The sequence below is a fragment of the Dama dama genome, chromosome 26 (assembly GCF_033118175.1).
Source record: "Dama dama isolate Ldn47 chromosome 26, ASM3311817v1, whole genome shotgun sequence".
Classification (NCBI taxonomy): Eukaryota; Metazoa; Chordata; class Mammalia; order Artiodactyla; family Cervidae; genus Dama; species Dama dama.
In genome coordinates, this window is record NC_083706.1 from 14,765,437 (window position 1) to 14,782,959 (window position 17,523).

Below are 17,523 nucleotides of genomic sequence, written 5' to 3' on the forward strand. Positions count from 1 at the left end.
AAAATGTATGAAAAATATGAGGAGCATGCAACCGTCTGAAAAATAGGAGAGGCATGAACCGGTGTTCAAAAATATGAAGACCCTGAAAAGGTGTGAAAAATATGAAGAGCTTCAAAAGGTGTCAAAAATATGAGGAGCATGAAACGGTCTGTAAAATAGGAGGAGCATAAAGCAGTGTTGAAAAACATGAAGAGCCTGAAAAGGTGTGAAAAATATGAAGAGCTTCAAAAGGTGTGAAATACATGAGGAGCATGAAACGGTCTGAAAAAAGGGAGGAGCATGAAGCGGTGTTGAAAAACATGAAGAGCCTGAAAACGTGTGAAAAATATGAAGAGCTTCAAAAGGTGTGAAAAATATGAAGAACTTCAAAAGGTGTGAAAAATATGAAGAGCTTCAAAAGGTGTCATAAATGAGATCAGCATGAAACTGTCTGAAAAATGGGAGGAGCATAAAGCGGTGTTGCAAATCATGAAGAGCCTGAAAAGGTGTGAAAAATATGAAGAGCTTCAAAAGATGTGAAAAACATGAAGAGCTTCAAAAGGTGTCAAAATGAGATGAGCATGAAATGGTCTGAACAATAGGAGGAGCATGAAGCGGTGTTGAAAAACATGAAGAGCCTGAAAAGGTGTGAAAAATATGAAGAGCTTCTAAAGGTGTCAAAAATATGAGGAGAATGAAACGGTCTGAAATATAGGAGGAGCATGAAGTGGTATTGAAAAACATGAAGAGCCTGAAAAGTGTAAAAAATACAAAGATCTTCAAAAACTGTCAAAAATATGAGGTGCATGAAACGGTCTGAAAAATAGGAAGAGCATGAAGCGGTGTTGAAAAACATGAAGAGCCTGAAAACGTGTCAAAAATATGAAGAACTTCAAAAGGTGTGAAAAATGTGAAGAGCTTCAAAAGGTGTCAAAAATGAGATGAGCATGAAACGGTCTGAAAAATAGGAGGAGCATGAAGTGGTGTTGAAAAAAATGAAGAGCCTGAGAAGGTGTGAAAAATATGAAGAGTTTCAAAAGATGTGAATAATATGAAGAGCTTCAAAAGGTGTCAAAAATAAGATGAGCATGAAACGGTCTGAAAATAAGAAGGAGCATGAAGCGGTGTTCAGAAACTTGAAGAGCCTGAAAAGGTGTGAAAAATATGAGGAGCTTCAAAAGGTGTCAAAAATATGAGGAGCATGAAATGGTCTGGAAAATAGAGGAGCATGAAGCGGTGTTGAAAAACATGAAGAGCCTGAAAAGGTGTGAAAAATATGAAGAGCTTCAAAAGGTGTCAAAAATATGAGGAGCATGAAACGGTCTGAAAAATAGGAGGAGCATTAAGCAGAGTTGAAAAACTTGAAGAGCCTGAAAACGTGTGAAAAATATGAAGAACTTCAAAAGGTGTGAAATATATGAAGAGCTTCAAAAGGTGTCAAAAATATGAGGAGAATGAAACGGTCTGAAATATAGGAGGAGCATGAAGCGGTGTTCAGCAACATGAAGAGCCTGAAAAGGTGTGAAAAATATGAGGAGCTTCAAAAGGTGTCAAAATATGAGGAGCAGGAAACGGTCTGAAAAATAGGAGGAGCATGAAGTGCTGTTCAAAATCATGAAGATCCTGGAAAGTTGTGAAAAATATGAAGAGCTTCAAAAGGTGTGAAATACATGAGGAGCATGAAACGGTCTGAAAAATAGGAGGAGCATGAAGCGGTGTTCAAAAACATGAAGAGCCTGAAAAGGTGTGAAAAACATGAAGAGCTTCAAATTGTGTCAAGTATATGAGGAGCATGAAACGGTCTGAAAAATAGGAGGAGCATGAAACGGTCTGAAAAATAGGAGGAGCATGAAGCGGTGTTGAAAAACATGAAGAGCCTGAAATGGCGTCAAAATTAGGAAGAGCTTCAAAGGTGTCAAAAATATGAGGAGCAAGAAAAGGTCTGAAAAATAGGAGGAGCATGAAACGGTGTTCAAAAACATAAAGAGCCTGAAAAGGTGTTAATAATATGAAGAAATTCAAAAGGTGTGAAAAATATGAAGAGGTTCCAAAGGAGTCAAAAATGAGATGAGCATGAAACGGTCTGAAAAATAGGAGGAGCATGAAGTGGTGTTGAAAAACATGAAGTGCCTGAAAAGGTGTGAAATATATGAAGAGCTTCAAAAGGTGTGAAAAATAAGAGGAGCATCAAAAGGTGTCAAAAATATGAGGAGCCTGAAACGGTCTGAAAAATAGGAGGAGCATGAAACGGTGTTCAAAAACATATAGAGCCTGAAGATGTGTAAAAAATATGAAGAGCTTCAAAAAGACTGAAATACATGAGGAGCATGGAACGTCTGAAAATACGAGGAACATGAAGCGGTTCTCAAAAACATGAAGATCCTGAAAAGGTGTGAAAATTATGAAGAGCTTCAAAAGGTGTCAAAAATATGAGGAGCATGAAACGGTCTGAAAAATAGGAGGAGCATGAAGCGATGTATAAAAACATGACGAGCCTGAAAGGTGTGAAGAATATGAAGAGCTTCAAAAGGTGTCACAAATATGAGGAGCATGAAAAGGTCTGAAAAATAGGAGGAGCTTGAAACGGTGTTCAAAAACATGAAGAGCCTGAAAAGGTGTGAAAAATATGAAGAGTTTCAAAAGGTGTCAAAAATATGAGGAGCATGTAACTGTCTGAAATATAGGAGGAACAAGAAGCGGTGTTCAAAAACATGTAGAGCCTGAAAAGGTGTGAAAAATATGAAGAGCTTCAAAAGCTTTCAAAAATATGAGGAGCATGACACGGTCTGAAAAATTGGAGGAACATGAAGCGGTGATCAATAACATGTAGAGTCTGAAAAGGTGAGAAAAATATGAAGAGCTTCAAAATGTGTGAAAAATATGAAGAGCTTCAAAAGGTGTAAAAAATGAGATGAGTAGGAAACAGTCTGAAAATTAGGAGGGGCATGAGGTGGTGTTGAAAAACATGAAGAGCCTGAAGAGGTGTGAAATATATGAAGAGCTTCAAAAGGTGTCAAAATTATGAGGAGCATGAAACGGTCTGAAAATAGGAGGAGCATGAAGCGGTGTTCAAAAACTTGAAGAGCCTTAAAAGGTGTGAAAAATATGAAGAGCTTCCAAAGGTTTCAAAAATATGAGGAGCATGAAACGGTCTGAAATATAGGAGGAGCATGAAACGGTGTTTAAAAACATGAAGAGATTGAAAAGGTGTGAAAAATATGATGAGCTTCAAAAGGTGTGAAAAATATGAGGAGCATGAACCGGTCTGAAAAATAGGAGGAGCAAGAAGCTGTGTTCAAAAACATGAAGGCCTGAAAATGTGTGAAATATATGAAGAGCTTCAAAAGGTGTGAAATACATGAGGATCATGAAACGGTCTGAACAATAGGAGGAGCATCAAGCGGTGTTCAAAAACATGAAGAGCCTGAAAAGGTGTGAAAAATATGAAGAGCTTCAAAAGATGTAAAAAATATGAGGAGCATGAAGCGGTGTTGAAAAAAATGAAGAGCATGAAAAGGTGTGAAAAATATGAAGAGCTTCAAAATGTGTGAAAAAAATGAAGAGCTTTCAAAGTTGTTCAAATATGAGATGAGCATGAAACGGTCTGAAAAATAGGAGGAGCATGAAGTGGCTTTGAAAAACATGAAGAGCCTGAAAAGGTGTGAAATATATGAAGAGCTTCAAAAGGTGTCAAAAATATGAGGAGCCCTAAATGGTCTGAAAAATAGGAGGAGCATGAAGCGGTGTAGAAAAACATGAAGAGCCTGAAAAGGTGTGGAAAATATGAAGAGCTTCAAAAGTTGTCAAAAATATGAGGAGCATGAAATGGTCTGAAAAATAGGAGGAGCATGAAGCGGTGTAGAAAAACATGAAGAGCCTGAAAATGTGTGAAAAATATGAAGAGCTTCAAAAGGTGTCAAAAATGAGATGAGCATGAAACGGTCTGAAAAGTAGGAGGAGCATGAAGTGGTGTTGACAAACATGAAGAGCCTGAAAACGTGTGAAAAATATGAAGGGCTTCAAAAGGTGTGAAAAATATGAAGAGCTTCCAAAGTTGTCAAAAATATGAGGAGCATGAATCGGTCTCAAAAAATAGGAGAGAGCATGAAGCGGTGTTGAAAAACATGAAGAGCCTGAAAAGGTTTGAAAAATATGAAGAACTTCAGAAGTTGTCAAATCATGAGGAGCATGAAACGGTCTGAAAAATAAGAGGACATTGAAGCGGTGTTGAAAAATATGAAGAGCCTGAAAACGTGTGAAACATATGAAGAGCTTCAAAAGGTGTGAAAAATATGAAAAGCTTCTAAAGGTGTCAAAAATGAGATGGGCATGAAACGGTCTGAAAATTAGGAGGAGCATGAAGCGGTGTTGAAAAACATGAAGAGCGTGAAAAGGTGTGAAAAATATGAAGAGCATGAAAATGTGTGAAAAATATGAGGAGCATAAACTGTGTTCAAAAACATGAATATCCAGAAAAGGTGTGAAAAATATGAAGAGCGTCAAAATGTCTCAAAAACATGAGGAGCATGAAACGGTCTGAAAATAGAAGGAGCATGAAGCGGTGTTCAAAAACATGAAGAGCCTGAAAAGGTGTGAAAAATATGAAGAGCTTCTAAACGTGTCAAAAATATGAGGAGCATGAAACCTTCTTAAATTTGGAGGAGCATGAAGCGGTGTTCAAAAATCTAAAGAGCCTGAAAAGGTTTGAAAAATGTGAAGAGCTTGAAAAGGTGTCAAAAATATGAGGGGCATGAAACGGTCTGAAAAATAGGAGGAGCATGAAACGGTGTTCAAATCGTGAAGAGCCTGAAAAGGTGTGAAAAATATGAAAAACTTCAAAAGTTGTCAAAAATATGAGGAGCATGAAACTGTCTGAAAAATAGGAGGAGTATGAAACGTTGTTCAAAAACATGAAGAGCCTGAAAAGGTTTGAAAAATGTGAAGAGCTTGAAAAGGTGTCAAAAATATGAGGGGCATGAAACGGTCTGAAAAAGAGAATGAGCATGAAACTGTGTTGAAAACCTGAAGAGCCAGAAAAGGTGTGAAAAATATGACGAGCTTCAAAAGATATAAAAAATATGAGGAGCATGAAACGGTTTGAAAAATACAAGGAGCATGATGTGGTGTTGAAAACATGAAGTGCATAAAAATGTGTGAAAACTATGAAGAGCTTCAAAAAATATCAAAATATGAGGAGCATGTAACAGTCTGAAAATTATGAGGAGCATGAGGTGGTGTTCAAAAACATGAAGAGCCTGAAAAGGTGTGAAAAATATGAAGACATTCAAAAGGTGTCAATAATATGAGGAGCATGGAACGGTCTGTAAAATATGAGGAGCATGAATCGGTGTTCAAAAACATGAAGAGCCTGAAAAGGTGTGAAAAATATGAAGAGCTTGAAAAGTTGTCAAAAATATGAGGAGCATGAAACAGTCTGAAAAATAGGAGGAGGAGAAGCGGATTTGAAAAACATGAAGAGCCTGAAATGGTGTGATAATTATGAAGCACTTCAAATGGTGTCAAAATTATGGGGAGCATTAAACGGTATGAAAAATAGGAGGAGCTTGAAACCTTGTTGAAAAATATGAAGAGCATGAAAAGGTGTGGAAAAATATGAAGAGCTTCAAAAGGTGTCAAAAATATGAGGAGCATGAAACGGTCTGAAAAATATGAGGAGCATGAAACGGTGTTCAAAATCAAGAAAACCCTGAAAAGGTGTGAAATATATGAAGAGCTTCAAAAGATATCAAAAATTGGAGGAGCAGGAAGCGGTGTAGAAAAACATGAACAGCCTGAAAAGGTGTGAAATATATGAAGAGCTTATAAAATTGTCAAAAATATGAGGAGCATGAAGCAGTGTTCAAAAACATGAAGAGCCTGAAAAAGTGTGAAAAATATGAAGAGCTTATAAAATTGTCAAAAATATGAGAAGCATGAAGAGATGTTCAAAAACATGAAGAGGGTATTAAGGTGTGAAAAACATGAATAGCTATAAAAGGTTTGAAAAATAGGAGGAGCATGAAGCGGTGTTCAAAAACATGAAGAGCCTGAAAAAGTGTGAAAAATATGAAGAGCTTATAAAATTGTCAAAATATGAGGAGCATGAAACGGTCTGAAAAATACGAGCAGCCTGAAAACGTCAGAAAAATAGGAGGAGCATAAGGCGTTGTTCAAAAACATGAACGGCCTGAAAACGTGTGAAAAATATGAAGAGCTTCAAAAGGAGTCAAAAATATGCGGAGCCTGAAACGATCTGAAAATTAGGAGGAGCATGAAGCGGTGTTGAAAACCATGAAGAGCCGGAAAAGGTGTGAAAAATGTGAAGAGCTTCAAAAGGTGTCAAAAATATGAGGAGCATGAAACGCTCTGAAATATAGGAGGATCATGAAGCGGTGTTGAAAAACATGAAGAGCCTGAAAAGGTGTGATAAATGTGAAGAGCTTCAAAAGGGATCAAAAATATGAGGAGCATGAAACGGTCTGAAAAATAGGAGGAGCATGAAACGGTGATCGAAAACATGAAGAGTCTGAAAACGTGTGAAAAATATGAAGAGCTTCAAACGGTGTGAAAAATATCAGGAGGATGAAACGGTCTGAAAAAGATGAGGAGCATGAAGTGGTCTTCAAAAACATGTACAGCCTGAAAAGATGTGAAAAATATGAAGAGCTTCAAAAGGTGTGAAATACATGAGTATCATGAAACGGTATAAAAAATAGGAGGAGCATGAAGCTGTGTTCAAAAACATGAGAGCCTGAAAAGGTGTGCAAAATATGAAGAGGTTTAAAAGGTGTGAAAAATACGAGGAGCATGAAACGGTCTGAAAAATAGGAGGAGCATGAAACGGTGTTCAAAACATGAAGAGCCTGAAATGGTGTGAAAAATATGAAGAGCCTCAAAACGTGTCAAAAATATGAGGAGGATGAAACGGTCTGAAAAATAGGAGGCGCATGAAGCGATGTTGAAAAACTTGAAGAGCCTGAAAACGTGTAAAATATGAAGAGCTTCAAAACGTGTGAAAAATATGAAGAGCTTCAAAAGGTGTCAAAAATGAGATGAGCATGAAACGGTCTGAAAAATAGGAGGAGAATGAAACGGTGTTGAAAAACTTGAAGACCCTGAAAAGCTGTGAAAAATATGAAGAGCTTCAAAAGGGGTGAAGAATATGAAGAGCTTCCAAAGGTGTCAAAAATATGAGGAGCATGAAAAGGTCAGATAAAGTGGAGGAGCATGAGCGGAGTAGAAAAACATGAAGAGACTGAAAAGGTGTGAAAAATATGAAGAGCTTCAAAAGGTTTGAAAAATAGGAGGAGCATGAAGCGGTTTTCAAAAACATGAAAAGCCTGAAAAGGTGTGAAAAATACGAAGAGCTTCAAAAGGTGTCAAAAATATGACGAGCATGAAAGAGTCTGAAAAATAGGAGCAGCATGAAACGGTGTTCAAAACATGAAGAGCCGGAAAAGGTGTGAAAAATATGAAGAGCTTCAAAAGGTGTGAAAATAGGAGGAGCATGAAGGGGTGTTCAAAAACATGATAAGCCTGAAAAGGTGTAAAAAACATGAAGAGTTTCAAAAGGTGTCAAAAATGAGATGAGCATGAAACGGTCTGAAAAATAGGAGGATCATGAAGCAGTGTTCAAAAAGATGAAGAGCCTGAAAAGGTGTGAAAAACATGAAGAGTTTCAAAAGGTGTCAAAAATATGAGGAGCATGAAACGGTCTGACAAAGAGGAGGAGCATAAAGTGGTGTTTAAAAACATGAAGGGCCTGAAAATGTGTGAACAGTATGAAGAGCTTCAAAAGCTGTCAAAAATGATATGAGCATGAAACGGTCTGAAAAATAGGAGGAGCATGAAGCGGTGTTCAAAAACATGAAGAGCCTGAAAAGGTGTGAAAAATATGAAGAGCTTCAAAAGGTGTGAAAAATGAGAGGATCATGAAACGGTCTGAAAAATAGGAGGAGCATGAAGCGGTGTTCAAAAACATGAAGAGCTGAAAAGGTGTGAAAAATATGAAGAGCTTCAAAAGGTGTGAAAAATGAGAGGATCATGAAACGGTCTGAAAAATAGGAGGAGCATGAAGCGGTGTTCAAAAACATGAAGAGCCTGAAAAGGTATGAAAAATATGAAGAGCTTCAAAAAGTGTCAAAAATATGAGGAGCATGAAACGGTCTCAAAAATAGGAGGAGCATGAAGCGGTGTTGAAAAACATGAAGAGCCTGAAAAGGTGTGAAAAATATGAAGAGCTTCAAAAAGTGTGAAAAATAGGAGGAGCATGAAGCGGTGTTCAAAAACATGAAGAGCCTGAAAGGTTTGAAAAATATGAAGAGCTTCAAATGGTCTGAAATACATGAGGAGCATGAAACGGTCTGAAAAATAGGAGGAGAATCAAACGGTGTTCAAAAATAAGAAGAGCCTGAAAAGCTGTGAAAAATATGAAGACTTTCAAAAGGTGTCAAAATTATGAGGAGCATGAATCGGTCTGAAAAATAGGAGTAGCATGAAGAGGTGTTCAAAAACATGAAGATCCTGAAAAGGTGTGAAAAATACAGAGCTTCAAAAGGTGTCAAAGATATGAGGAGCATGAAAAGGTCTAAAAAATAGGAGGAGCATGAAACGGTGTTCCAAAACATCAATAGCCTGAAAAGTTGTGAAAAATATGAAGAGCATCAAAAGGTGTGAAAAATATCAGGAGCATGAAACGGTCTGAAAAATAGGAGGAGCGTGAAGCGGTGTTCAAAAACATGAAGAGCCTGAGAACGTGTGAAAAATATGAAGAGCTTCAAAAGGTGTGAAATACATGAGAGAAATGAAACTATCTGAAAAATAGGAGGAGCATGAAGCCGTGTTGAAAAACATGAAGAGCCTGAAAAGGTGTGAAAAATATGAAGAGCTTCTAAAGATGTCAAAAATAAGAGGAAAATGAAACGGTCTGGAAAATAGGAGGAGCATGAAGTGGTGCTGAAAAACATGAAGAGACTGAAAAGGTGTGAAAAATATGAAGAGCTTCAAAAGGTGTCAAAAATGACATGAGCTTGAAACGGTCTGAAAAATTGGAGGAGCATGAAGCGATGTTGAAAAACATGAAGTCCTGAAAAAGTGTGAAAAATATGAAGAGCTTCAAAAGGTGTTAAATATATGAGGAGCAAGAAACGGTCTCAAGTATAGGAGGAGCATGAAGCGGTGTTCAAAACCATGAAGAGCCTGAAAAGGTGTGAAAAATATGAAGAGGTTCAAAAATGTGAAAAATATGAAGAGCTTCAAAGGTGTCAAATATATGAAGAGCTTCAAACGGTGTCCAAATTATGAGGAGCATGAAACGGTCTAAAAAATAGAAGGAGCATGAAGCGGGGTTGAAAAACATGAAGAGCCCGAAAACGTGTGAAAAATATGAAGATCTTCAAAAGGTATGAAAAATATGAAGAGCTTCAAAAGTTGTCAAAAAAGAGATGAGCATGAAACGGTCTGAAAAATAGGAGGAGCATGAAGCGGTGATCAAAAACATGAAGAGCCTGAAAAGGTGTGAAAAATATGAAGAGCTTCAAAAGGTGTGAAAAATATGAGGAGCTTCAAAAGGTGTCAAAAATATAAGGAGCAAGAAACGGTAGGAAAAATAGGAGGGACATGAAGCGGTGTTCAAAATCATGAAGAGCCTGAAAAACTGAGAAATATATGAAGAGCTTCAAAGGGTGTCAAAATTATGAGGAGGATGAAACGGTCTGAAAAATACGAGAAGCATGAAACAGTGTTGAAAAATATGAAGAGCCTGAAAAGGTGTGCAAAATATGAAGAGCTTCAAAACCTGTCAAAAATATGAGAAGCATGACACGGTCTGAAAAATAGGAGGAGCATGAACCGGTGTTCCAAAACATGAAGAGACTGAAAAGGTGTGAAAAATATGAGGAGCTTCAAAAGGTGTGAAAAATATGAAGATCTTCAAAAGGTGTCAAAAATGAGATGAGCATGAAACGGTCTGAAAAATAGGAGGAGCATGAAGTGGTGTTGATAAACATGAAGAGCCTGAAAAGGTGTGAAATATATGAGGAGCTTGAAAAGGTGTCAAAAATATGAGGAGCATGAAACGGTCTGAAGAATAGGAGGTGCATGAAGTGGTGTTGAAAAACATGAAAAGGTGTGAAAAATATGAAGAGCCTGAAAAGTTTTGAAAAATATGAAGAGCTTCAAAAGATTTCAAATATATGAGGAGCATGAAACGGCCTGTAAAATAGGAGGAGCATGAAACAGTGATCAAAAACATGAAGAGCCTGAAAAGGTGTGAAAAATATGAAGAGCTTCAAAAGGTGTGAAATACATGAGGAGCATGAAACGGGCTGAAAAATAGGAGAAGCATGAAGTGGTGTGGAAAAACATGAAGAGCCTGAAAAGGTGTGAAAAATATGAAGAGTTTCAAAAGGTGTGAAATACATTAGGAGCATGAAACTCTCTGAAAAATAGAAGGAGCATGAAGTGGTGTTCAAAAACATGAAGAGCCTGAAAAGATTTGAAAAATATGAAGAGCTTCAAAAGGTGTGAAAAATATGAAGAGCTTCAAAAGGTGTCAAAAATTAGATGAGCATGAAACGGTCTGAAAAATAGGAGGAGCATGAAGTGGTGTTGAAAAAAATGAAGAGCCTGAAAAGGTTTGAAAAATATGAAAAGCTTCAAAAGGTGTCAAAAATATGAGGAGCATGAAACTGTCTCAAAAATAGCAGGAGCATGAAGCGGTGTTCAAAAACAAGAAGAGCCTGAAAAGGTGTGAAAAATATGAAGAGCTTCAAAAGGTGTCAAAAATATGAGGAGCATGAAACGGTTTTGAGAAACATGAATAGCCTGAAAATATGTGAAAAATATGAAGAGCATAAAAATATGTGAAAAATATGAGGAGCATGAAACGGTTTTGAGAAACATGAGTAGCCTGAAAATATGTGAAAAATATGAAGAGCATAAAAATATGTGAAAAATATGAGGAGCATGAAACTGTGTTCAAAACATGAAGAGCCTGAAAAGGTGTGAAAAATATGAAGATCTTCAGAAGGTGTCAAAATTGAAGGCATTTCCCCTGAAATCAGGAACAAGACAAGGGTGCCCACTCTCACCACTACTATTCAACATAGTGTTGGAAGTTCTGGCCACAGCAATCAGAGCAGAAAAAGAAGTAAAAAGAATCCAGATAGGAAAAGAAGAAGTAAAATTCTCACTGTTTGCAGATGACATGATCCTCTACATAGAAAACCCTAAAGACTCTACCAGAAAATTACTAGAACTAATCAATGAATATAGTAAAGTTGCAGGATATAAAATTAACACACAGAAATCCCTTGCATTCCAATATACTAACAATGAAAAAACAGACAGAGAAATTAAGGAAACAATACCATTCACCATTGCAACAAAAAGAATAAAATACTTAGGAGTATATCTACCTAAAGAAACAAAGGACCTATACATAGAAAACTATAAAACACTGATGAAAGAAATCAAAGAGGACACAAACAGATGGAGAAACATACCGTGTTCATGGATTGGAAGAATTAATATTGTCAAAATGGCTATTCTACCCAAAGCAGTCTATAGATTCAATGCAATCCCTATCAAGCTACCAATGGTATTTTTCACAGAACTAGACCAAAGAATTTCACAATTTGTATGGAAATACAAAAAACCTCGAATAGCCAAAGTAATCTTGAGAAAGAAGAATGGAGCTGGAGGAATCAACCTGCCTGACTTCAGACTCTACTACAAAGCCACAGTCATCAAGACAGTATGGTACTGGCACAAAGACAGAAATATAGATCAATGGAACAGAATAGAAAGCCCAGAGATAAATCCACGAACCTATGGACACCTTATCTTTGACAAAGGAGGCAAGGATATACAATGGAAAAAAGACAACCTCTTTAACAAGTGGTGCTGGGAAAACTGGTCAACCACTTGTAAAAGAATGAAACTAGAACACTTTCTAACACCATACACAAAAATAAACTCAAAATGGATTAAAGATCTAAATGTAAGACCAGAAACTATAAAACTCCTAGAGGAGAACATAGGCAAAACACTCTCCGACATAAATCAAAGCAAGATCCTCTATGACCCACCTCCCAGAATATTGGAAATATAAGCAAAACTAAACAAATGGCACCTAATGAAACTTAAAAGCTTTTGCACTACAAAGGAAACTATAAGTAAGGTGAAAAGACAGCCCTCAGATTGGGAGAAAATAATAGCAAATGAAGAAACAGACAAAGGATTAATCTCAAAAATATACAAGCAACTCCTGCAGCTCAATTTCAGAAAAATAAATGACCCAATCAAAAAATGGGCCAAAGAACTAAACAGACATTTCTCCAAAGAAGACATACAGATGGCTAACAAACACATGAAAAGATGCTCAACATCACTCATTATTAGAGAAATACAAATCAAAACCACAATGAGGTACCATTACACGCCAGTCAGGATGGCTGCTATCCAAAAGTCTACAAGCAATAAATGCTGGAGAGGGTGTGGAGAAAAGGGAACCCTCTTACACTGTTGGTGGGAATGCAAACTAGTACAGCCGCTATGGAAAACAGTGTGGAGATTTCTTAAAAAACTGGAAATAGAACTGCCATATGACCCAGCAATCCCACTTCTGGGCATACACACTGAGGAAACCAGAACTGAAAGAGACACGTGCACCCCAGTGTTCATCGCAGCACTGTTTATAATAGCCAGGACATGGAAGCAACCTAGATGCCCATCAGCAGATGAATGGATAAGGAAGCTGTGGTACATATACACCATGGACTATTACTCAGCCATTAAAAAGAATTCATTTGAACCAGTCCTAATGAGATGGATGAAGCTGAAGCCCATTATACAGAGTGAAGTAAGCCAGAAAGATAAAGAACATTACAGCATACTGACACATGTATATGGAATTTAGAAAGGTGATAATGATAACCCTATATGCAGAACAGAAAAAGAGACACAGAAATACAGAACAGACTTTTGAACTTTGTGGGAGAATGTGAGGGTGGGATATTTCAAAAGAACAGCATGTATCCTATCTATGGTGAAACAGATCACCAGCCCAGGTAGGATGAATGAGACAAGTGCTCCGGCCTGGTGCACTGGGAAGACCCAGAGGAATCGGGGGGAGAGGGAGGTGGGAGGGGGGATCGGGATTGGGAATACATGTAAATCCATGGCTGATTCATATCAATGTATGACAAAACCCACTGGAAAAAAAAATGTGAGGAGCATGAAACAGTCTGAAAAATAGGAGGAGCATGAAACGGTGATCCAAAACATGAAGAGCCTGAAAAGGTGTGAAAAATATGAAGAGCTTCAAAAGGTGTCAAAAATATGAGGAGCATGAAACGGTCTGAAAAATAGGAGGAGCATGAAGCCGTGTTCAAAAACATGAAGAGCCTGAAAAGGTGTGAAAAATATGAAGAGCTTCAAAAAGTGTGAAATACATGAGGAGGATTAAACGGTCTGAAAGATAGGAGGAGCATTAAGCGGTGTTGAAAAACATGAAGGCCTGAAAACATGTGAAAAATATGAAGAGCTTCAAAAGGTGTGAAAAATATGAAGAGCTTCAAAAGGTGTGAAATACATGTGGAGCATTAAACGGTCTGAAAAATAGGAGGAGCATGAAGCGGTGTTGAAAAACATGAAGAGCCTGAAAAGGTGTGAAAAATATGAGGAGCTTCAAAAGGTGTGAAATACATGTGGAGCATTAAACGGTCTGAAAAACAGGAGGAGCATGAAGCAGTGTGCAAAAACAAGAAGAGCCTGAAAAGGTGTGAAAAATATGAGGAGATTCAAAAAGTGTGAAATACATGTGGAGCATTAAACGGTCTGAAAAATAGGAGGAGCATGAAGCGGTGTTCAAAAACAAGAAGAGCCTGAAAAGGTGTGAAAAATATGAGGAGCTTCAAAAGGTGTGAAATACATGTGGAGCATTAAACGGTCTGAAAAATAGGAGGAGCATGAAACGGTGATAAAAAATGAAGAGCGTTTTGATTTGCATTTCTCTAATAATGAGTGATGTTGAGCATCTTTTCCTGTTTTTGTTAGCCATCTGTATGTCTTCTTTGGAGAAATGTCTGTTTAGTTCTTTGGCCCATTTTTTGATTGGGTCATTTATTTTTCTGGAATTGAGCTGCAGGAGTTGCTTGTATATTTTTGAGATTAATCCTTTGTCTGTTTCTTCATTTGCTATTATTTTCTCCCAATCTGAGGGCTGTCTTTTCACCTTACTTATAGTTTCCTTTGTAGTGCAAAAGCTTTTAAGTTTCATTAGGTCCCATTTGTTTAGTTTAGCTTATATTTCCAATATTCTGGGAGGTGGGTCATAGAGGATCTTGCTTTGATTTATGTCGGAGAGTGTTTTGCCTATGTTCTCCTCTAGGAGTTTTATAGTTTCTGGTCTTACATTTAGATCTTTAATCCATTTTGAGTTTATTTTTGTGTATGGTGTTAGAAAGTGTTCTAGTTTCATTCTTTTACAAGTGGTTGACCAGTTTTCCCAGCACCACTTGTTAAAGAGGTTGTCTTTTTTCCATTGTATATCCTTGCCTCCTTTGTCAAAGATAAGGTGTCCATAGGTTCGTGGATTTATCTCTGGGCTTTCTATTCTGTTCCATTGATCTATATTTCTGTCTTTGTGCCAGTACCATACTGTCTTGATGACTGTGGCTTTGTAGTAGAGTCTGAAGTCAGGCAGGTTGATTCCTCCAGCTCCATTCTTCTTTCTCAAGATTACTTTGGCTATTCGAGGTTTTTTGTATTTCCATACAAATTGTGAAATTCTTTGGTCTAGTTCTGTGAAAAATACCATTGGTAGCTTGATAGGGATTGCATTGAATCTATAGACTGCTTTGGGTAGAATAGCCATTTTGACAATATTAATTCTTCCAATCCATGAACACGGTATGTTTCTCCATCTGTTTGTGTCCTCTTTGATTTCTTTCATCAGTGTTTTATAGTTTTCTATGTATAGGTCCTTTGTTTCTTTAGGTAGATATACTCCTAAGTATTTTATTCCTTTGTTGCAACGGTGAGTGGTATTGTTTCCTTAATTTCTCTGTCTGTTTTTTCATTGTTAGTATATAGGAATGCAAGGGATTTCTGTGTGTTAATTTTATATCCTGCAACTTTACTATATTCATTGATTAGTTCTAGTAATTTTCTGGTAGAGTCTTTAGGGTTTTCTATGTAGAGGATCATGTCATCTGCAAACAGTGAGAGTTTTTGAAATGGTGTGAAAAATATGAAGAGCTTCAAAATGTGTCAAATATAAGAGGAGCATGAAGCGGTGTTGAAAAACATGAAGATCCTGAAAAGGTGTGAAATATATGAAGAGCTTCAAAAGGTTTCAAAAAAAGGAGGAGCATGAGACGGTGTTGAAAAACATGAAGAGCATGAAAAGGTGTGAAATATATCAAGAGTTCAAAAGGTGTCAAAAATATGAGGAGCATGAAACGGTGTTCAAAAACATGAAAAGCCTGAAAAGGTGAAAAGTGTGAAGATCTTCAAAAGGTGTCAAATACATGAGGAGCATGGAACGGTTTGAAAAAAAGTAGGAGCATGAGATGGTGTTGAAAAACATGAAGAACCTGAAAAGGTTGGAAATACATGAAGAGCTTTCAAGGTGTCAAAAATATGAGGAGCCAGAAACGATCTGAAAAATCGGAGGACCACGAAACGTTCTGAAAAATAGTAGGCCATTAAACGGTGTTGAAAAACATGAAGAGCATGAAAAGGTGTGAAAAACATGATGAGCGTCAAAAGGTGTCAAAAATATGAGGAGCATGAAACGGTGTTCAAAAACATGAAGAGCCAGAAAATGTGTGAAAAATATGAAGAGCTTCAAAAGGTGTCAAAAATATGAGGAGCCTGAAACGTTCTGAAAAATAGTAGTATGATGAAGCTGTGTTGAAAAATATGAGGAGCCTGAAAAGGTGTGAAAAATATGAAGAGCTTCAAAAGGTGTCAAAAATATGAGGAGCCTGAAACGGTCTGAAAAATAGTAGGATGATGAAGCAGTGTTGAAAAACATGAAGAGCCTGAAAAGGTGTGAAAATTTTGAAGAGCTTCAAAAGGTGTCAAAAATTTGAAGAGAATGAAACGGTCTGAAAAATAGGAGCAGCATGAAGCGGTTTTGAAAAATATGAAGATCCTGAAAAGGTGTAAAAAATATGAAGAGCCTGAAAAGAGTGAAATATATGAAGAGCTTCAAAAGGTGTCAAAAATATGAGGAGCATGAAACGATCTGAAAAATAGTTGGGTCATGAAGCGGTGTTGAAAAACTTGAAGAGTCTGAAAAGGTGTTAAAAATATTAGGAGCATGAAACGGTCTTAAAAATAGGTGGAGCATGAAGCGGTGTTGAAAAACTTGAAAAGCCTGAAAAGGTGTGAAAAACATGAAGAGCCTGAAAAGAGTGAAATATATGAAGAGCTTCAAAAGGTGTCAAAAGTATGAGGAGCATGAAACGGTCTGAAAAATACGAGGAGCATGAAGAGGTGTTCAAAAACATGAAGAGCATGAAAAGGTGTGAAACATATGAAGAGTTTCAAAATTTGTCAAAAATATGAGGAGCATGAAACGGTCTGAAAAATAGAGGGAACATGAAGCGGTGTTGAAATACTTGAAGAGCCTGAAAAGGTGTGAAAAATATGAAGAGCCTGAAAAGAGTGAAATATATGAAGAGCTTCAAAAGCTGTCAAAAATATGCGGAGCATGAAACGACTTGAAAAATAGGTGGGTCATGAAGCGGTGTTGAAAAACTTGAAGAGCCTGAAAAGGTGTTAAAAATATTAGGAGCATGAAACGGTCTTAAAAATAGGTGGAGCATGAAGCGGTTGTGAATAACATGAAGAGCCTGAAAAGGTGTGAAATATAGGAAGAGCTTCAAAACGTGTAAAAAATATGAGGAGCATGAAACGGTATTCAAAAACATGAAGAGCCTGAAAAGATGTGAAAAATATGAAGAGCTACAAAAGGTTTCAAAAAGATGAGGAGCATGAAACGGTCTGAAAAATAGGAGGAGCATCAAATGGTGTTGAAGAACATGAAGATCCTGAAAAGTTGTGAAAAATATGAAGAGCGTCAAAAGGTGTCAAAATTATGAGGGGCATGAAACGGTCTGAAAAATAGGAGGAGCAAGAAGCGGTGTTGAAAAACCTGAAGAGCCTGAAAAGGTGTGAAATATATGAAGAGCTTCAAAAGGTGTCAAAAATATGAGAAGCATGAAACAATCTGAAAAATAGGAGGAGCATGAAGTGGTGTTCAAAAACAAGAATTGCCTGAAAAGGTGTGAAAAATATGAAGAGATTCAAAAGGTGTCTAATATTTGAGGAGCATGAAACGGTCTGAAAAATAGGAGGAGCATGAAGCGGTTTTGAAAAACATGAAGAGCCTGAAAAGGTGTGAAATATATGAAGAGCTTAAAAAGGCGTGAAATGTATAAGGAACCTGAAACGCTCTGAAAAACAGGAGGAGAATGAAGCGGTGTTGAAAAATATGAAGAGCCTGAAAAGTTGTGAAATATATGAAGAACT